We start from the raw sequence: 22,895 nt of genomic DNA, 5'->3' as shown, positions 1-22,895 counted from the left end.
GCACAGTGAAGAGCATGAATTATGCCCAGGTGGTAGGACGCTGAAGAGTGAGGTCGGAAATTGGCGGGTAGAAATATTGGTTTCAGTGGTTTTAGGAGGGCCAAGTCCATGCTCGTTGATTACCACACAGCGCTCAAAAATGGTCATATATATATATATATATATATGTATATATCGATCGCAGACATATAAGCTGGAAAGGGAGTTGGAGAGAGGAACAACATGTCATCCTCGAGAAAATTGCAGATAAAGTGCTGCATGTGTCAGGTGGTGCGGCCTTGGGGTGAGCTATTTTCCGGTGGATGGACGCCGATGGCGTTCCCTTTTTGAGTAAAGCTGCTTGGTCAAAAAGATGTGCGAAGCTTACCTTTGAATAACAATGCTTCATTCTTGCCTGAAAGACAGAGCGCGCACGCACGCACGCACGCACGCACGCACGCACACACGCACGCGCACACGCACACACGCGCGCACACACGCGCGCACACACGCGCGCACGCACACACACACACACACACACACACACGCGCGCGCACGCACACACACACACACACACACACACACACACACACACACACACACACACACACACACACACACACAAGGAGAACAAGTCATGCGGGGCTTCTGCGTAGTCGATGCAACTCACAAGAAGAGCAGCCCTTGACATAAAGTGGAAGCCTATAAGATTTCATTCTTTATTGGAACACATATGTAACTTTAGGTGGCTTTGCAGTATAATGATAAGCGACGAGAAGTACTGTGAGACCTAACTGCCGCTAAATGGATGCACGAAACCGACAGGCACTATAGAAGACAATCACGACGAGCTGGGAGGCATTGATTGATTGATTGATTGATTAAGCAATCAATCGATCAATTAATCAGTGAAGCAATTAATGAAGCAATGAAATGGTATTAATTACTTACTTAATTAATTGCTTTCTTTATTGATTGATTGATTGATTGATTGATTGATTGATTGATTGATTGATTGTGCTTATTTTGTTTCGTGTCTATGGTTTGTTCATTTTCTTAGCGGCAGTTATGACTCACAGCAAGTGCCAACTGGGACAACAAGTTCTTCGGGTGACAACTACGTCGACAAGAAGCTAATGAACACCAAGATTTCTACCCGCTGCAGTGGCGTAGCGGCTATGGTGTTGCGCTGCTATGCACGTGGTCGCGGGATCAAATCCATGCCGCGGCGGCCACATTTCGATGAGGGCCAAAATTTTGGCCCAATGCATGGGGCATGGGCCAAAAAACGCCCATACCCCATGCATTGGGGGCACGTTAAAGATCCGGCCTCTGGTGGTCAAGTTTAATCCGGTGCCCCCCTTTACGGCGTGTCTCATAATCAAATAGGGGTTTTGGCTCGTAAAATACCCGAACTAAGTTTCATTCAACCACGATTTCTGGTCAGCGGAAGTGTCAACAGGAGAAAAGGTGTAAAAGTACATTAACGAAACTCCTAATTTCGAAAAAAAAAAATGGTAAAATGATTAATTTTCGTCAGTCCTTGCCCAACTTAAACATTTCTCTCTTGGGAATACAAATTAGTACAAAGAAAGAAGAAAATGTAGTCATGTAATAAGCTAAATCAATCAACTAGGCGTATCTTAATTCCTCATGTATATGAAACTCGCAGGCCTATCAAGTGCTAAAGTTTTGTACGCTGCCGAACAAGCATGCAATGGCAAGCTTGTGGTGTCACTGAAAATTTGGTGCAGGATTTGTAAAACGGTGCTGTCAATTCGATTATACGTACATTACTATATATTGCTATATTCTACTAACCCACTTGCTAGCAAGAAATATTCGTGTTAAATTAAAATGCTATATATTATATACAGCAACTAGGTATTGCTTAGAAGGTTAAATTCTGGGGTTCTATGCACGTGCCAAAACCACGATCTGATTATGGAGCACGCCGTAGTGTGGAACTCCTGATCAATGCTGGCAACCTTCGGTTCATAAATGTGCAACCAATGCAGCTTAGATGGTTGGGGGACATTTTTGCTATGAAATGCTTTCAGACTAGTTGTATAGGCATTGAGTTGACTGATCTTTTTTGCTCGTAATTCAGTGCAGTACATACAGTATATTCTTGATGTTAATAGCGCAAAACCTAAACGGGACACGAGGCGAGAAGACCATGCCACAAGCGCTTGTGGTGTCGTCTTCTCGTCTCGTGTCCCCTCTACGTTTTGCGCTTTTAACACCAGGATGGAAAACCAACAAGCCCAAGCTGCTATTCTAGCGAAATACAGTATATTGTCTTAAGACGCTTAAATGAGAACATAGGCTATGTACAAACGCATAGAAGCAAGCTATATGTATTGGCGAATACGCCGACTGTGTGAAATGTTGCCGTAAGTTTTCCTCCTTAATTTGAATTATGAAGTAATAATCTTCAGGCATCTCAGTACTAGTGAAGCTGGATGAGTCAGGGCACTGATTGGGCACAATCATTCCTAGCGATCGACGATCTTTTTTTACCTGCAGTCGAGTAGCAGCGAAAAAAAGGATAACAGAAAACTGTGCAGCGAGGCTGAAGGATTCGCTGCTTGCCTAGGGAACACACTATCCTTATCCAGACACGGGGTACCTAATAGAGTTGCATGGCGCCTCTTAAAGAGCCCCTAAGCTACCCGGAGCCAGAACACAAGATAACGGTTTCTCTCTTGCCTTCGCTGCTGTCCCTATACGGGCGCTCTCTTGCGCATCACGTATTTTTCTAGAAGACACGTGGACACTACGTCAGTACCGAACGTCTCGTCGGCGCTCTTGTAATAAAACGCCATAAACTTCCGCTTGTCAGGATCCCGCGCTTTTTCGCTAGACGCTGTTGTCGCCGCGGGCGCAGTGTAAAACACGCTATGAGAGATGAAATCAGTTGATTTGCACCACAGGCAAGCGAGACGACGAGGAAAAGTGGGCGTGTGGCTGCATGGAGAAGGCATGGTATTAGGCGGATATTAACTGTTGTCCCTCGCGTACGGGCCAATCAACAGGTTATGCATCTGTGACGTCACGTGAACTTCTCTTGGCGTCATGACGTGTAAAGAAAAAAATCGAAAAAGCCTGGATAGGAGCAAACGATTTTTTTAATTAGGAGAGGTCCGGTAAACAGTTATGATATTGATGAAGTGATGGCCTTATCGCAATGTCGCGGTAACCCTGATGCTCAGCCTATGATCCACCTGTTAAGCTAAGGAAGAAGTTAATTGTCAAGCGAAATAGAACAACAGCTACCTTATGTGCTAGAAATGGACAACCTTATGTGCTAGAATAAGCCTATAGAAGAAGTATTTGAGCCAAGTGGGCGAAGAAAAAAAAAAAAAAAACGTCTGCGGAGTCAAAGAATTTTGATCGTAAGCGTCTCTTCGACCTTTGTACGCCATATATGCCTGTGATCAAGTGACGCCGATATGTCGTTTGGACCCAATTGAACGCCAATATATATCTACCTTTACCCTTTTTTTGCGGAAGATCGCTGGGATCATAACGGCTATTTTTGTGTTCTAAACGACTTACTGAGCCGACACATCTTCTGCAACTTGTGAGAGGGCGATCGAATCACCTGGTCAAAGGAAAGATGCATTAAAAAATATGTATATGTAGCAAGTGGTCAGCCTTTTGTTTGTTGCGTGAGTATTATTGCCTCCTTTGAACAAGTGGTTCGAGCGGACTCGTCGCACAGTAAGTGTGCCGCAGTCGCTGGCCCTTTCACTTCATCGCAGTGGTTTGTTTCATTCTCTCGTGACTCTCCGACAAGCAAGCTCTGCGCGCTCTCGTTCTCCGCAGGCAAGCGCTCCTGTCAGCCCCGCGGATACGCAAAGACATATCTTCAGCTTCCGTCAGCTGTGTGCCATTTGACATGGGTCGCTATTTTTGGCGAGTTCCTTCAACTTTTCAGTCACTCTCTTCTCCGAGCATACTCGGCTGCTCGAACATGAGACGACGAAGACCCACTGCCGTCTCGATTCGACTTTCTATCAGGCGGACGCTGCGAGGCAGCCTCGCCATACTCGCATGCGCTCTCTTAAGCCAAGAGTGGAATACTGCAAATATAAGGCGAACTACTCTGCACGGTTAAACCCTTCGCTGCAAATCGAACTTCCACATTGCGTTCGTTCCACTGACTTGGCTCATGTGCAGAAAACAAGTGATACGAGTATACCTTTATTTATTTTATTTGGTTGTTGTGCAGGGTGCTTGCACGTGCAATAAATTCTGAACGCATGAGAAGCCACAGAGCGCAAAGTGTCAAGCCGACTGGCGCCGCAGCTATTGTGTTATATTTCCGCCGAGAACAAACGCAGACAGGCCAAGGTATTTTGCCATTATGTATACATGCCTTAGCAGCGAAACTTACACGAATGGGGCGGGCGCAGATACAGATATCAATCAGTGACACTTTTGGCAAAAACGGCATTATTAAGGCAAGCCGTATTTATCCCCATTTCCCTTGGAGCACGCAGCCTTCCCGTTCTGTATATTTTTGTTTTTGTTTGCTTGCTTGTTGGTGAGTCAGTTTGTTTCTTTTCATTAATTTGTTGGTTTGCTTGCTTTCTTGCTTGTTAGTTAGTTATAGTTAGTTTGTTCGTTTGTTTGTCTGTTTGTTTGTTTGTTTGTTTGTACTTGGAAGACTTCTAAGAAAAGCACTACATCGCGGATGGATGACATCTACGGCATATTCTTCGAGGTCGTCTTGAGCAACTCAGTATAAATTTTGTAACGCATCTAGGTAGCTAACCATGTAGTTTCTGAGAATTTTTAATTTATGCACACGTAACAACGTGCACCGCATAAATGTGTGTAGCATAGTTCGACATTAACTGGTGCTAAAAACATGATTTCTGCTATGTAGATACGAATTCATTATTGCTTGGATCGATTCCGCAGTTGTGACACTAAAACGAATAATTACAAAGTTAATCAGTGAAATAGTCTTCACTTAGTGTTTGTTTACTCTGCGATCTGTCTTGCAAGTATGTGTCCGCCTGAAATGCGACAGAATTGCGATATCTACCACAGGGGATATTTTACGTCTATTTCTATTCAAATAGATAACTCGCTATATTATCTGCTCTCGCGCCGAAATGCAGCGGCCTTCCATTTTTTTCCGAACAGTAGTATGTACTACAATGAACGACCATGCCAACTGGGTTCTGCGACGCAGTTCGTCAATAAGGCATTAGGAGCTTGTCATTCGGTGAAGGCAAACGTGCTGCAACAATGACGAGTCTGCAGCCATTTCCTCGGACGCTTTCGGCGATGATCCAGGCGCAGGAAGTGACCCGTTGGCTTCTTCGACATTGGCGTCGACGCCGCTGCGCGAGCTCCGGGAAACACTGGCAGCAGCGAGCAGGAAGGGGCTCGGACCCGCTCTGAAACAGACGGAACAAGAAAGAGAGCGAGCGCGTGAGCGCGGTCGTAAACATCGCCGCTCTGTCATCGGGCAAACCAGCAAGCAGCAAGCAGCAAGCGCGCGAACGGCGTTTACATGAACGGCGGCAATTAAGTCGGCCGCGCGACAACAAGGAGCCGTCACGCGGCTCGGGTACCGGCACGCGTGGCACGCGCGTCCGTCATGTTTCACCGCCGCCCGAAGGCGGGAGATCGGCGGTGTCTCTCAGCCGCACCTTGCAGCCGCCTGGGCACGGCGGTTGCGCCCGAAAAAGCCGGCGGCCCGGACGAGGTGAGCGCCGTTGGCGGCGTGATGCGGGACAGCGCGAGTGAGGCTGACAAATTAGCGAAGCGCCAGCCTGGTGTTCCCGTGAATGACGCGGAGGAAGGGGAGGCGGGTCGCCGCCGCCGCGCTCTCCTTCTATTTCGGGAGGGGCGCCAGAAGAAATTTATATTACGCCCATCTTGTTTATGCGACGCCGTTGAGCCGTGCCACTTCGGCCGCGCGGCTCTCGCTTTTCCTCTCCGCTTTTCTTTTTGAAATACGTTTGCGCCACCCCCCCCTTCATCTTCGTTGCCTGCTTTTCGTTCCCTCTTTCTTTGTATTAATTTGTCTTTTTGTCCCTAGGTTTCCTCGCGCGCGCGCGGCGTCGCCTCGCGAAGCCCCGCGCATCTTTGTCTGCGGGAGCGCACAAATCTGCGGCTCTCTCGCGCGCGCGTGAGAGGGTGCGTGTGTGCGCGCCGGACGGCGGTTATTTTCGTGGTGCCGCGCGCATCTCGGCCGCACACAGCCTGCGCACATGCAGTCGAGCGCGGCGCGAGCCGTCCACGCGCCGCGCACCCGATCCTCGCCCGTCGGAGCGGCTCCGCGCTGCACTGTAAACGGAAATGAGCCGAAAAAGGCATTTTAAGGGATGTGACCTCCCTTGAGACTACGTGCCTGAAAACCGTGCTCCCTTAGAGTGGTGTAGAAATGCTCAGCGTCCTCCATTTCTCTCCCTCGCAAAATGCGGATGAAAGAAGGAGACAGAACCTCAATTCTACATCCTTTTTAAGAGGGAGTTTAGAAGATACAGGCCTCCCTTTAGCGTAAACGGAGTTCTGTTTCTTATTTTATGCGTTATTTTCTTTTCTTTTACACATCTGTGAGAAGGAAACGAGAAAGGAGAGATATATTGTCCAAGTGGTTCTTCTTCTTTTTTTTTTCTTTCTGCAAATTTATACATTTCCGGAGTGCAAGCCAACTTATTTAGGGCGATATAATAGACGCTTTGTTCGTCTCGTCGACCACAATGTCCTGTCGCGCTGCCAGAACCCCCGGTCGGCATCTGACGAGCTGTCTTCGGAAGCGAGACCATGCAAAACTTCGACGGCTTAGGCCGCAGAATGTCCTCGCTTCTGTTCGTCTTCCCATCAACTAAAAGTGAAACTGAAGGCAAAGCTCGCAAAGCGCCACTGTCGTCGGCGCCGGTGACGGCACCTGTTTTGCTCATCGTAGTTCTGCGTGTGTGTCTATATGCGTGCTTACGAGGTAATTTTGGCGGCCGTCGGAGAGTGTTTCGTGTAGTGTGGAACCTCACAAGAAAGCTACCTGCCCCACTGCGCAGCACGGCGGTGATCGGCCACCGCGTAGTCATCGCTTTGACGTGATCTGTGTACTACAATACACTTTCGTGGTTCGCGCGGCCGTGCTCGGGTATTCCCTCCTGCGCCACGATATGACAGCGGCTAGTGAAACCTCACCCACAGTCCTCACAAAATCGGACCGCGTACGGTGTCGACTGCTTTTGGAAACGGCGCGTTTCGGATTACCGCTTGCCCAGTTGCCTCATGTTTGACGCGGCCTTTTCAAGCTGCCGTGGTGAGTACGGCGCGGAAGCATTGCGCTATGCGCATAATGCTCACACCTTTTATGTCGCGGTGTTGAGACTTACCGGTCCTCTCAATAAAACTCAAGAAGACAGTGCCGCACAAAAAAGAGACGTTTCAACTTTTTTCTTTCTCTTTTTCAATTTAATTGTCGTGTTTTACGTGTCAGAACCATGATCTGTTCCTGTGACCTCGTGCTTAATACTAAGCACAACTCCAAGGACGCTTATAACAACCACGGCGGGTCAAAGAGTATTGGAGTTTCGTCATCAGGTGTGTTTGATAACCACTTCGCCTTAAGTGTCGATATAGGTTGTGACAGCCCACTTGAAAAACACAACAGGAAATTTTAGTCTGTCGTTCTGTTGTCCGTAGTGTGACGTCCTGTAGTTCTTGATCAATATTCAATTAAAAATTGACAGAGACCTCTTTAAGGCTATGTAAATTTGTTTGTAGAAAAAAGAAAAAAAAAATAAGGAAAAAAAATCTCTCTGCAGGGGATTCGAACTCCGGACTGAGGCATCCCGAGCCCAGCATCTTACCACTACGCCACGACGAATATGCGCGTTGGTGCATATTTCAGCTATACAAACACTTTGCGTTTATGTTTATATTTGCATTTTAAGAGTCAACAGGCGCTTTCATTCCACCGCGTCAACTGCCGCATCTCTAGAAAAGTAAAAGTGTTCTTACCATCGACAGGTACATTGTGTAGTGCTAGAACATCGATTTTGCTGTAGGATATCCATATTAAATAAGAAATACAGAAATAGACAACGGTGACCGGGGACACTGTTAGGTTGTTACTGCTAATTTCGACAGTTGTCTCTCGCTCTGCACTTTTGAGCGCGCATATAATTCTGTGTTCAATGCAAGATAGCTACATAAACATTCGTGGATGATTGTTCATTCTGACAGCATACTGGCATCTCTCGGCAGCGCTGTACCAGAATAATGAGACCCGAGCGAGACAGCTTTTCACGCAACTTTGTGGAACAACCCAAAACTTCTTTTTCGCTTTGTAAAAGCTTATGCAATATTTCTGGGAAGTTAACTGTGTCAGTGTAACGGCACATGTAAGTCCACAGGCCTGTGTGCCACATCTTACCAAATAACACAAAACGGATACGCAGCCATTCCCGCAGATGATATGATTTTCATCAGCGGCCGATTTTGAGGAGGCCGGTAGCTAGGCATTTATGGTGCTTCGTCGTCACGGCACAATTATAACAATTGGCCACTTCGACTTTAATACCGGTGTCTGTGCTATCAGCATTGCCGGCTTCAGAGAAGCACGATTGAATACCGCGCAAGAGAAAAGTACAGGGTACACCACCGATGCGAAATTGACATACAATTTTAAAGCGTCGCGACTGAAAGCGCTTCTGTCGCGGCGTCAGAAATTATGTCGCTGCGACAGAAAGTGGCACATTTCTAACGCCACGACCGAAAATGTGCAGTCCCGACAGAGAGTTCCTGTTGCGACGTCAGAATCGCTGTTGCGATAGAAAGTTGCTGTTGCGACTTCAGAACTCTTGGTCTTCACGACAGGATGATTCTGTTGGGACATCAGAATTTCTGTCATAATGTCAGAAATGTCTGTCGCAACTACAGAAACATCAGGAACTTCTGTCGTACAACAGAAATTTCCGTAGTTGCGACAGGAACTCCTGTTGTCTTTTTCAACTGGGAGCGATTTGCGTCACAGCAACATTATTTTTAAGGCGGCAAATTACTGTTATGCAGCATGAACAATGCGAACAGCCAGCCTGTTTCTGTGTTAAATGGAGGCACGCAGTGTGTGCACACAATTACGTTCATTTTGTCAGTTTTGTGAAATAAGCTTCAAACTGCATGCATTTTCACTGGGAAATCTGTACCAGCACTTCCTTGTATCAAGTTGTCTATGCACAAAGGTTTGTGCATTAGAAATCACAGTTTCAGGCAGTTACAGCCTACAATTTCTTTTTTTTTTTTTGTATACAGACACTAACTGTGTTTTCATAGTCATGTATTGCACGTTTGACCAGTGCTGAAAAGGACAAATGGAATAAATTTAAATAGGCCTGCGAATTTGTTTGCTTGGTCAGGCTTTGATGTATTTTAGTAACGTGTTCATGTGCAGATGTCGTGTGAATGCATACTTGGACTTTAGTTACGTTTCACTGCATCAAAAGAAACCACCCAGCCAATCTCAATTTCCTTCCTTGTTTCTTGCCCTTGGTGTCCACATACCTGAATGTATTCCGAGTTTTTGTACCAAGACAACAGCAGGGCATCACACATGCTAGAAACATTAAGACAAAGAACAAGGAATGTGGCACAAATGATCCACAGAGTCACAAAACAAAAAAGAGGCTTCAAAGAAGCGGAGGCAGTCAGACTTGTGCGAGCATTAATTATTAGCAGGGTGACCTATAGCCTCCCCTTTCAGAAACTAAATAAGGCTGAAATGTCTAAAGTGAGCTCCATCATCAGGGCAGCTAGGGCTCCCAAAAACACATGTGCCAAAAAGCTGGAGGCTCTTGGTATTCACAACACATATGAAGAGCATGACACGGCATGTGGTCATGCCTCAGAGAGAACATCTGAATTCTACAAAACAAGGAAAGGCTCTGTTACAAAAGGCAGGATATCCCCTGATAGCGCAGTATGGCTGAGAAAAAACAGTTTTGCTACCCAGACAAACAAGAGAGGAAATTCTAGTTTCACGAATCCCAAAGAATATGAGCACGGAACACCACCAAAGCAGAAGAAAAGCGCAATCAAAGGCTTTACAAAAGAAATGTGAAAGAAATCCAGACGTATACTACACAGATGCATGTAGAGTGGCAACAGACAAATTCAAAATAGTGGCCTTCAATTGGTCCACAGGGATAACAACTTCCATTCGGAACCCTTTAACCTGCACCGTGGAGGCAGCAGCCATAGCGCTGGCCTTTCGAGATGCAGAAGCAAAAGAAACAATCTGCATTGGCCATGATGGACTCTAAGGCAGCATGCTGTTCGTGCATGACGGGTACCGTCCCATACAAAATTCACAGAATTGCACCAGGTGGTAATTTGGTGCCCGGCGCACTCTGGACTCGAGGAAAATGAGAGGGTGGACCGAACTGCTCGAGCAATAAGCATCCGAGCACTAGTCAGTCCTTTCAAGGAACTCCCATTGACCCACACGACACTTCGAAAACCAGGAAAAGGAGAGACAAAAATACAGCCGCCCGCACTCCAACCTTATGAAAGAACAGGCCAGGGATTCGCGCTGTGTACAGACTAACACATATTTACACCTACAAATACTCACTAAGGTACACCCTGCATTCTATGAAAGTATGTGTTCTTGGTGCGAGGAGCTGCCAACTCTTGCCCACGTAACATGAACGTATAAACTACAGCCTCCAAATTCCAATTCGCCCCTTATGGCGTAAGTGCCAAGTAACAGGCACTGGGATGTTTGGCTTGCTAGTGAAGATGTAGAGAGCCAGAGAGCTCTTCTCGATCAAGCCCAGCAAACCACAGAGATCAGTGGAGCCCTGGACTGAGGGACGCACCGACCGCCCAAACCACTAAGAGAAATAAACTTTATACTACTATTACTTGCCCTTAGTGCTATCAGCCATCAAGTTTACCTACAACTACAAATGAGCCACATGTCACTTGATTCACTCAGATTCCATTTCACTCTTTGTAGGAGGGCATGCATGACTGATTGCGTATGTGCAGCATTTTGTTGCCACAGAGGGGTATGTAATATGGAAACCAACATAAACATTAGTACACTCTGTAGTAACTTGTTCTGAATTGAACTTTTAAAAATAAAGAGCAATTTCAATAAATGACAACATGTGTTTTTTTTTTTTAACTGTGTGAGTAGTGTGCTACCGTCTGGGATTTTTTTTATTCCACGTGGTAGAGGTGTGTGGCTGTCACTGTACTGCTTTCAAGCTTCTGCATCAAGTGTGCTTGTGGCACCTGGGACTAATTCTCAAAGCAAATATGCTTCAGGTAATTGTGAATTCTCGTCAAACATGACATGCATATTGCTGTATTTGTCTTGGAAAATTTATTCAGAAAAGCAGCTTTTATAGCTTCAGTAAATTATTCATTGTGGCCAATTCAGGTGACCCTTTCCGAGATTGACCATTAATTTTACAGCAGTGGCTTTCTATCATTCAAGTATTCAGTGTGTATACTGCTTCTTTTCAGATATGTTAACATCATACAAGTCTGCATTCCTAAGAACATAAACAGCCTGAGGCCACATTGCAAAGACAGGGATCTGAGTATCAAGAAAAGAAATCAGTAATAAAGGTAGCAAGAAGTACTCACAAGCAAATGTTTGTTGTCAGAGGGATGCAAGAATAATACAGCCCATCCAGGGGGTGCGCGAAAGCCAGATAATGGCCACAAAAAACAAAACCTACTCATATGTCACAGCCATTTTAATCAATATTGACATTTAACTCCAGGGTATGCATATTGAAGCCTTGCTAATTATGTAAATTTACTAGCACTACCGTCCAGTACTGCTGTGCTCCTGAATGGTGGCTCACATTTGCAGGCAGCAATAGGTGCAGCGACATCCATCATTCGTGCATCACTCATTTTGGACAATACACACCTTGCTGCAAGGAAAAGTAGCCACAATATAGCTTTCTAACAATTATTGGCAATTAGTTTGAGAAAGGCGTTTCCAACCACACCAGGCTAGACCGGCATTGCTTTGCAGCATGCTCTACACCGGGAACGTAACTCCTTGCCCCCGAACCCAACATGTCTGTTTACCTGGCATAGGACGATGTGCAGACAATGCTCACCCCCCCCCCCCCCCCCCCCAACACATGCACCAATATATTCCTGGCTACCGGCACTGGTCCTTGTTACAAGAAATAGAAGTACGGATCCTTGGTCTCGATGTTCGCCAATCCGGAACAAGATCAAATTGGCTAGGCAAAATAAAGAAGACACCAATGTCAACCTTCCACCTGATATGAAGGATTGCATCTAAATGTGGAGAAGATTGTACCGAAATAGCCAGTAATGCTGTTTGGTCTGTACTCCAGCCACATATTATTTATCAGGCTCAGTTTTACTGGCCCTCACTGAAGCATAGGGACCAGATTGAGATCATTATTCAGAACGTGATGAGGGAAATAGCTGCTCTCCCTCTGTTCGCTCAAGAACATGCCCAGGTGAACACCACGGCAGCATTGCTAATTCAATGTTAATGAGCATTTGAATTAAAGAGGTTGCATGTTGCAGTCACTTCTGATTGCTTGGGTGCAAGAACAGACTTAAGGCCATGGCACGGCTATACACTGATGTTCCTTTGGACCAATGTATTTTGTACAGACGCTGCTATTACAAGAGATGGAAGCATAGTATCAGTCAGCCTTAAGTACTTCCCTCTTTATAAAAATAAGGAATCTACAATGGATGTCTGCAACTCTACTTGAGCTTCATACCATACATGACAAGAGTCTGCAGAACGGGGCTGGTACACGGTAAAGTCACACATGACACCAATGAGGCAGCCTCATTTTTATCAAACTTCACCCAAATACAGACACACCAATTCCTTGAGTGCCATTTAGCAGCTGAAGCAAGACAGTAAAGCCACATAGCTTTGTCAGAAGATACACAAGCTTCACAACTACTCACTTTTAATGCTTGCTTACACTAGGTACAGGGACACATCTCTGGCCTTTTCAATGCCATGGCAGATAACAAAGAACACAACAACATCAAGAACATGTATCTACCCGCACCTCTTGTGCCAGGCTCACTTACCGTCTTTCTACCCTGAAAAGTTTGCTCTGATGCGACACATGCTTTTACGCTCAAGTTTGACAGCCATTGCTGCATCAATTTTGCAAGCACTGTCAAGGACGCAGTATTCTTAACTGCAATTTATTATCAGGAAATACGTAATTTTAATAATGTGAGCACAGGCATCTTGACTCACTTATTTTGAATGGAAAGAAATGTCACTGCTGCCTGAATGAAAAGAGTAATCTTCTGCAGTTGTAGAGAGTCAGTGTAGCTTCATGCAATACTGTTTCACAGCAAGTTTGTACAAAGTATCATTACAGGCAGGGAATTATAGGCCTAATTGTGCTTTTCACTTGCTCTGAATGTGACCTTAAACAAAGCATTGTGTGTAAAAAGGGCAAATGTTCTTTGATATGAAGCATCTATCAGGGAGTAGCATTTTGCCTTTTGAGACTTTTTAGCATCCATGGGGGAGAGATTAAATTGCCAGTGTATCTCTATAAGGCATGCCTCTAAAGATGCACATGGCGTTTAGGAAGGTAAATTTTTTTGAACCAGGGAGGGACGTACGGAAATAACTTTAATGAGAAAAGGATCTGCAAGGTTTCCAGCCCAGGCTCAGGCCACCCGGGCATTATGTGCGGTGAGGCATAGCCTTTCCACTGCTGCCCGGGCCCACTGGATAGCCCATAGTTGGTCGTGTAGTTCCGAGCTAGTCAGAGCGCTTAGCTATCGCTCCTCGAGAAGGTCCTGTTCTATCTTGTTCTCTAGATATATCGATCTGATCTGTGTGCACTTCCATGAGATCTGTGCATTGTATGCGGGTTCGTGCTTGCAGAGCTTGCAGCTCGCGTCTGGGTATTGTGTTGAATTTACTCTGTCTAAATGTACTGGGTTTCGGAATATTCTGGTTTGCAACCTCCTCCAATCTGTTTCTTGAAACCTGTCGAGTTGTTTGCGGGGTTGTGGGCATGTTTCTCCTCGTTTCGTATAGTGTGTCAGTATGTCGTGGTACGTGACCAGTCTGTGCCTGTTGTCTCGTATCGCTACTTCGTTGTCGTTGCCTCCCCGCTGTCCTTCCCCTTTCCCCGGGGGTTGCGGGGTGTTGTGCCGTCACTGTCCGAGACGCGGTGGATTAGTTCTCGCGCGGCTCGGTCGGCCTTCTCATTGAGGTTGGGAGGGCCATTCATGGTTACTTCTCCCATATGTACTGGGATCCATTTGAGGTATTTGGGTCATGTCAGAGAAACACAAATGTATTGTTCCAAAATAATACAGTGTTACTCCGCTGCTAGAAAGGTGATTTAGAAGAGCTCTCTAACTCCATTGACTAAATTTTCAGAGGTGATTGCAATGGGTGATTCCCCTGTTACTCTGGTATTGCTAGTCTGGTGCTTACTGTCAGTGATATACACAGCATGCCAGTCTTGGAGCTCAACTTTCAAGAGCCAATTAAGAGGCATGTCATGGGTGATTTAATAAGCTTATTAGGCTTCTTTTTAAACAAACAATTAATTTATTCTTTATTTTTGCTGTCATTTTGATGGCCTGTCTATGCTTTTTGTTTTCAAAGGCCATATTATTTTCATAATTATGGCCTTCAATGTTTAATTGTAATATCCCTTATAATCCACAGTGATTACTCGTAAAAGAGAAATCAATATAGAACAAACAGTAGATGTGGGTAAATGTATGTGCATTGACTTGAACAGTCACCTGCAAAAGTTTAAAGTCAGGTTGCTCAATGGATTGAATAATCTCAGTTGGAAAGCAGCACTAAGTGTGTTCATATGCCCCTCACTCATCCAGTATACGTAAATGTAACCAAATGTAGTATATGTAACCAACACACTCTCAGACTTTAGCGCAATAAGTTAATATGTTGTGTTATGCTGTTGAGTTGAGACTGTGAATTGAACGATTATTAAAATGAGCAAGCTAGAGACAACTATTGCAGTGTTTATAATTTGTGGTAATTGCAGCATGATGTTGCAAAAGAACATAAATAATGCTCCTCTCAATGTTTCTATCTATGCCTTTCGTTCATCTCTTAGTCTCTCTGAAATTAAGCAGCAGAGCATGGCACAAGCACTGCTGCTTACGTTTATAATGGAGTCATCAGTGGGTTTCAGACAGAGGCAACTCCTGTCCCTTATGCACATATGTTTTGGTATTTTCAAGACTGTTCCTGTCATACCAAAGCCAAGGCTCACTGGCCCCTCATGGTATTGAAGCTTGCTCACCAATTACTCAGAGTGGATGATACATTTTCTGGATTTTGTCAGGTGCCATCTGTCTTGCCCTAATCATGGTATGAAAGGTAGGTCCTGCTGGTCCAATGCAGCTATCTTAATAAAAAAATATTATAATTTGCATGTTTCTTCTCTTGGCCACCGAAGTGCATCATCCAAACCAAACACAAACACTTTTTTTCCTAGGCGCACTCTTGAAAACAAAGGCTTGCAGCCACATGCAGAAGAAAGTACAAAACAAATTATGCAAATTAATGCTCTGCAGTGTGCAGATTATGCAATGTGTACAGTAACTAAGGCTGCACCTCTAATGCATTAACTGTATTCAAGATTATGAAAGCTTTTTGCTAATTAAGCCATGTTCTAAAATTGGATTGCATACCCTAGCTGCATATGTGACTAAAAATGTGGTAGCTCAGTTGAAAAAGCTACAAGTGGCATTCCTGTGGGGTATGTTTGTTCACTTGAAAAGCCGATTTTACTCAGTTGGTCATATGACAAGAAATTTTGTTGTTGTGTTCTTAATACTTCATTCCTACATTGCATATTACACTACACCCTAAAGGTCCACACAGCCCACATATATCATCATTAAATTAATAAAATGTGAATACCATGTGCACATTTGTAATGTTCCTCTTCAGGCGAATATGTACGGTACTGTACCTATATGCCGCCCTCATCATTCGTCTACACGCTAATAGGAAGTTCGTTTACATAGTTGTGTGCGAGATAAATACTAAACAGCACTTCATCGGCATGTCGTCGGCGAGCATATCTCATGAGAGCCTCTCAACTGTACGTGCCAATTCGACCGAGTCATACATACATACATACGGTGCGATTCGGCAAACATGAACCTATCTCCAGGGCCAGTATGTCAATGGATTCCTTTCTCGGGGTTATCGTTATTATTGTTACCTACCGTCCATATAAACGACCTATCGGTGATAGTGTACGCGCAGCACGGCAAGGAAAGGCCCTAGCGAGTACGGCACCTCGATCCGGCCTGCCTGCTCTATCATAACATAGCATAACCGTCGGAATAAAGTGATCGCAATCGCACCTATTGTGTAACACAATAAGAAAAAAAGGCTAATGCCAACAGAGCTGTGATACGGAAGCGATCGACGTTTCACGTACCGTCAACACGCTAACTTAATTGTTGACAAAACACGATTTTACTACTAGCGCTGGCCAGACAGAAAGCGTTGTCGGCCGCATATGCCAAACTCGGTCCAAGGATGCTCGGGGCGGCCAAGCAATTGCTGACTCGGGCCCGGGCCGGGCTTGGACCTAGGAGCGTCTGGCCGGGGAACATTCATTGGCAACAGACGGGAAGTCAGCGAGTCGTGGAAAGTTCTTGCGCGAGCGAAACGCAAGCGAAATTAAAATATGTTACAATGTCCACCGTCTACAATCGGGCAGCGCGAAGCATTGGGCCGCGCAACAGCTACGCAGTTAATCTGAACCCTCGGGCTAATCACAGGTCACATACCGAACCCCGCGTCGTAAGAATGGGCTATTTTCCCATGCCCTTCACCTGCGGGGTGCCCTCACGCAGCGAGCGTACTACCATCCAAAAGTCAATCTATTATTGCCCGGCCGGCACCGCGTACGGCGGACGTGAGGTGGCACACAACGACGGGAGCTTTGCCCAAGCCGGATTAGCAAACGTTAAGAAACTGCCGTATTGTAATAAGTCGTGGTTATCAGCGCGTCAAATGACAAGGAAGAGCTCAATCATAAACTACGCTTATCCATGCCGGCCTGGTCGCTGTGGACGCGGATATAACACATAGCGTTACAGAAAAGTGTTCACAAACCATTAACAGCCCTGCTCGTGTATTTAATAACGTTTTCTACTCATCGTACCTTTGCGCTAGCTGTTACCAAAACTAAGATAAATCCTAACCAATTCGCCCACCTTGCTGTCTTGCTGACATAATATGACTGGTGAAAGTTATTCTAGTGCATGCACATATATCGTATTCACATGTGCATATATTGATTGTTTACTTCAGCATAAAAAAAAAGAAGGATGCTCCATCTGTATAATTTCACAAAATTACATTTTCCTTCCTTTCTTTCCTTTTTTTTACTGTTGCAGTGGGTTGAGTACAATATGTACAAATAAAATATGTCACTTTCACACTACTCCATCACTTAGGAACAGCAAATCAGCAATCAGGATGACAGATATATTTATTTTCTTATTAATTTTTTAAAATTTGTAGTCAGTATGAGACAGCTCACACTAAGCTTGCTTGGTTTTTAACAAGCTCTTGGTCAACAACGACACATACGTTTGGGACTCGGAAATAAACTGTGCGGTGCGTCTGTCTCAGCATGCTTTAAGAATGACAAGCCAAACCTTCATCTTATGCAAGTGTGGAAACTGACAGTTTATGCAACCACACACCCATAACACGTCTACAAACCTGTCATTCTTATGCACTAGAGGTTGAAGTTTGATGTCAAAATATATGTCACTTTCATCACTGATTGATTCATGCGTGACATCTCTTCTTGTACTAATCAAGACGTGGCTAAACGATACCATCTCCTATAAAATTTTTCTTTTCACATCTGCATGCAACACTTTTTGTTGTGAATGATGCAACTGCATAGAAGGTGGCATGCTCATAGCTTTAAAAAGATAAATTCTTGCAGTTCCAACTGGCATTCGTTCATTCCTAGAGCACATTTTCATTTCACTTCAGTGCTCAAGCAGAATGTTCTCATAAGTGCATACTACTGCCCTCCGGATGTAAATTGTGCATTTTCAAGCGAGTTTCAAAACATTCTAAATGAAGTGCATATGCTATTTTGGCATTCTACTGTGATCATTTATGGCAATTTTAATTTCTCCATTATTAACTGGACAACAGAATCTGTCACAGCTGCTCACGCTCAATGGCATATTTTCCTTCATTCCTGTATATGTTACCTCAACTCATTACTCTCCCAACCTGTTCATCATGTACACTGGCCAATATTCTAGATCTCATCAGAGGTAGAAAAAAATTAACATTCAAATATGCAAAGCCATCAAAACTGCCCTGGGCCTACCATCTACGGCTTTGACTACGAGACTTCTCAAGACGGGCATACACAACACCTGGCAAGAATTAGCCGAAGCTCGTAAAGCCAGTCAGTTAGAATGACTTAAGCTCATGCCCACCGGGAGATCAGTGCTGCAGCGGCTGAGCTACAGTGAAACCTTTATAGGCCACCACGGACCGAAAAGAAAGAATTCCTCCAAACATCTGCAAATCCCTGTGCATAGCACCAATTGTACCACAAGGAAAGAAGACAAGCCCAAGTGGATGCCCTACGGCAAAGACACAGGCAAGGTCCGGATGCCAGATACACCGACACAGTCAAATACCCGCAAAGAAATGCTTACGCCCTGAACGTCACAGATTCTAAGGGCAGAGAGCTAGCGTCTGCCACAGTCCGTGCGCAAAACTCTGAGACTGCAAAAGAGACGGCGATCGCCCTAGCAACTACCACGTGCAGACGCAGCTGTAGTTCTTTCCGATTCTGAAGCAGCTGTCAGGAACTATGCTAAGGGTCTAGTGTCGACAGAAGCACTAAAGATATTGAAGCACGACAGCGCTTCGATCCGCTACACCTGCGTGACCTGGGTTCCTGGGCATGACGGGCTGGAGGGGAACGAATCAGCACACGCCGTGGCCCGAGGCCACACCTGCCGGGCCAACCCTTCCTACTCTCAAGATGCCGGTCTGCGTCAGCAGGGGCAGAGACCGTACCCATCACCTACTCAGCGATCCTTCAATATCACAGGCTGGAACGCAGGCTGCACCCACCACCTCACCCAAAGCTCACCGAAAAAGAAAGTACCACACTCAGAAGACTACAGAGTAACACTTACACCCACGGAATACTCATGCACAGACTATACCAAATGCTACAAGGAAATATTCATGCACAGACTATGCCCAATGCTACAAGGATACCGCTGCCCAATGTGCGGCTTACCATACACCTTGGCGCACCTGATCCTCGAGTGTCCATGGCATCTAGATACAGACGCATCGCCTTCACCGAAAGAATATAACGCCAGACAAGAAAGCGAAGACCTCATTGAAACGTGAGAGGCCAAGCTCGTCTCCGAGGGCCTGGAGCAACAATGACACCTCGTCGCCAGGGCCAAGGAGGCAGCGAAGGCCAGAGGATTCCTGGAATGAGGAGACCTCCCACCTAGAGTAGAACTGGGGCTTAACCCGGGATACTGTTTCAAAAATAAATGTTTATTCCTCCTCCTCCTCATCTCGACCAGCGATCCTCTAATCTGTTCCGGCATTACTCACCTGGACGGGCTGTCTGATCATGCAGTTATAGTAGGTCTGCTTAACTTCTCTTTAACAAAAAAGAAAACACTACTAAACACATTAGGTGCTACAATAGGGCCAACATTACTCGGCATAATCGTTAATTAGCCACCTTTGCAGACACAGTCGAGCTATTGAAGAGAACTGGTTATGTTTAGAGCCACCTTTGCAAATCTTATCAAAATGTTCGTCCTTTTTCTCAGCATTAGATGCAACAAAACATTCAATAAACGCCTGCAGCACCTCATAAATAAAATGAAGCGCTCTATAGAATGGCAAATAAAAAAAAAAGCCAAGACATGGCAAAGATACATATTATGTGACAAAGAATGCCAGATGCTACTAAAATCCACACGTCAACAGGTTTACAGCTATGATTTATTATGAATAACAGTGATTATGGCACGTAATAAACCCCTATTCACAGCCTGACATAATCCTAATTCTGGTGGTGATGTAGTTCCTGAGTTATAGTGTGTGCAGTTACTAAATGATATGTTTTGTTGAGTGTCCAAATGTGAAGACATCACTGCATGCCCTGACTTCCCCATGCAATCTGACATGTCTGAAATTGTTATTAGTGGGTCGGGCATTTTTACCTTACTAAACAGATTAAAAACTTCATCTACAACAGGTCACAGCAAATTTAATAACAAGCTGCTCAAGAATGTGTCCCAGCTAGTGTCGCAACATACCCCCTGGGTTCATTCTTAAGACTGGTGAGTGGCTAAAATCATCCCATTCTACAAATCCAGCGAGTGTTTATCACCCTTTAACTACCAATGAATATTATTAACCAGTACAATTCGCAAACTTATGGAACACATTATTAATTCACAAGTCATCGACTATTTCGAAGATCCCAATTTAACATTCAACTACCAGCACAGGTTTTCATTTACATTACGACTTAGCATGAAACCACCACATTTACTCCATCTTTGCAGCAGCTCACCACTCTCTTGGCATCATCAAATTAAACCTAAAGCATGCTTTTGTCAACATACATAAACTTGCTTACACTACACTAATCCACACAAAGCTCGAATACGCATCGCTAATATAGCACTCTGGCAGGTAAACATTGTTGACGAGATTGCATTTGTTCAAAACTGGGCTGCTCACCTTCATATTTTCCGACTATTCATCTTACACTTCCGTGTCATCATTAAAAGCACGTACTTATTTACAAGCACTATCCCTTCGCCACAAATCAGTGCGTCTTTGCCTGCTTGACAAACTTTATAATCGTACTTCTCTTCACAATGATTTCTTTCAGTCACCACCTGTCGTATTTTCATGCCGGGATCACCACCTCATATTTAAGCGTACACCATCTCGCACGTTACAATATGCATGCTCCTTTATACCCTGCACCATCACTGAAGGGAACTGCTTTCCCTCTGATATTGCCACAGAATCTGACATTAAAATTTTACGACGTGCTACGCACTGTTAATTAGTTGCCTCTTTTATTACATTCTTGTTTAGTTGTTTTTGTGAGTTACTAATAAATACCTGTATTAATACCGTAGTTTATGTGTGCATGCATATTTTCAACATTTTATTTTGCTGTGTGCATAACTTTTGTTTTGCAATTCTTATGATTTCTTACATTCTGTTTCTTAATACCTAAACAATGTTAGCGTACCTTTGTTCTGTACTTTGTCCTATTATTTGTTGTAACTATTTCTTTGTAATCTCATTTATGTTTGTACTCTCCCTGCCCCTGTTATGTGATGGGCGCAACTGATGCCTTTAAGGGCACCGTTGAGCGCTGCAACACTGCTACTTTGATGTAGCAGTGTTGTGAGGCATTTTGCTACCCTAGGTAAAGTCAAACTACTGCACTCCTCTCCACTCTAGCACCAAATTTAGGTGCACCATGTGAAGAATTTTAAGACACATTGTAAGGCATTATAGTAACTAATATGGGAAGAAAGTTGGTACACAGGTTTCCAGGCATCACTTCATTGTTCTTTCAAAAGTCAGTCATCCATAGTGCATTTGAAATTGGATATTTTACGGAATCCAACATTGTCCTTTGCCATTGGTGAAATGTAAATGTTAAAGTGGGGTGAGGAACGACTAGATGCGATGTGCCCATCTAGAGCTGCCAAATCTAAGTGGCCACTTGTTTTGCCTACAGCACAATATACCTCTGCTTGGTTGTGTTGCTGGTCAGAAATATACATACAAAATAACAGAAGGTGCTGCTGTGCCAATATATTCACAAAAGTCTTACATGATTATACAGGTGCCATCCATTAGCATCAAAACATGGCCTGCACAACAAGCACAGTATCTTCAGCGGAAATTGTAGTGTTATATCTTGCATACAGAAATGCAGAAAAGTGTAAACAAGGTGCACTCTGCTAAAATTTGTCTTGTGAATTCCTACTGTGCCAACTGTGCAGATTGATGGCATATAGTTTGATCTGGGAGCTAGCCCAATGCACATGTACACAAAGGAAAATGATTCACCTCTTAAATATGTGAAATGACGCCCAGGTAGGCACAGTAAATTTTCAACTTTGTATGCTTCAGTGTTATGCTAGAAGAAAACGTTTTTTTAGTGTGTTGCTGATTCACAATTATATACCAACTATGCATATAGGAGAAGAATCTGCAATCTTTTAGGCTGCGTGTTAAAATACCATGTATACAAACCCAGGGAAAACATGGGGAAGGCAGGAAATGGAAATTCAAGACGATGAGCAAACCGAGAACAAGATGAAAGCAGGAGCCAACGTTTCAACAAGTGGACTTGTCTTCTTCAAGGCGACATATGCTTTTCTCGCCACAGTTACAGATATTAAGAATCAATTTGGTTGATGCCCAGCCTGATACTCCGTGATTATACTGATAGATATGCATACAATTGTTTATCCTTTTTCTGTGGATTGCATTTCACCTACTAACAATTGAAAGATATCAGTCAACGTGAGATGCAAATAGTGTTGTACTTTGCGGAAGGTATGTATATATATATATATATATATATATATATATATATATATATATATATATATATATATATATAGCACCAGCAATTATGTTACGACCTTTGACGAGTCATGTGACGCGCTTGACACACCATGCTCGCTGCTGGGTTGTTGTGCTTTGAGTGCCACATGTTTTTCTGAGCACAGGTTTGACCGATAAAGGTTTAATGCTGTGAAGTGATGTTTCCAGTGATGTCACAACAACGCAACAATGCTCTGAAGTA

The 22,895-nt window shown here is 44.4% G+C and overlaps 2 long non-coding RNA genes across 2 annotated transcripts in view; one reads left to right on the top strand and one right to left on the bottom strand.

Moving 5' to 3' along the window:
* Positions 1-684: 684 nt before the first annotated feature.
* Positions 685-22,895, bottom strand: part of LOC126544540 (uncharacterized) — a 124,054-nt gene continuing 101,843 nt past the window's right edge. Inside the window, exon 2 of the long non-coding RNA XR_008608604.2 lies at positions 685-5,396. This is a non-coding gene — a long non-coding RNA (uncharacterized lncRNA). The remainder of the gene's footprint in view (positions 5,397-22,895) is intronic.
* On the top strand, positions 6,291-22,594 carry LOC140215569 (uncharacterized). Its single transcript, XR_011892466.1, has 4 exons — positions 6,291-7,276; positions 15,238-15,376; positions 20,301-20,385; positions 22,341-22,594. It is a non-coding gene; the product is annotated as an uncharacterized lncRNA (long non-coding RNA).

Source organism: Dermacentor andersoni, chromosome 1 (assembly GCF_023375885.2).
Source record: "Dermacentor andersoni chromosome 1, qqDerAnde1_hic_scaffold, whole genome shotgun sequence".
Taxonomy (NCBI): Eukaryota; Metazoa; Arthropoda; class Arachnida; order Ixodida; family Ixodidae; genus Dermacentor; species Dermacentor andersoni.
This window is presented reverse-complemented; position numbering and strand designations above follow the sequence as displayed.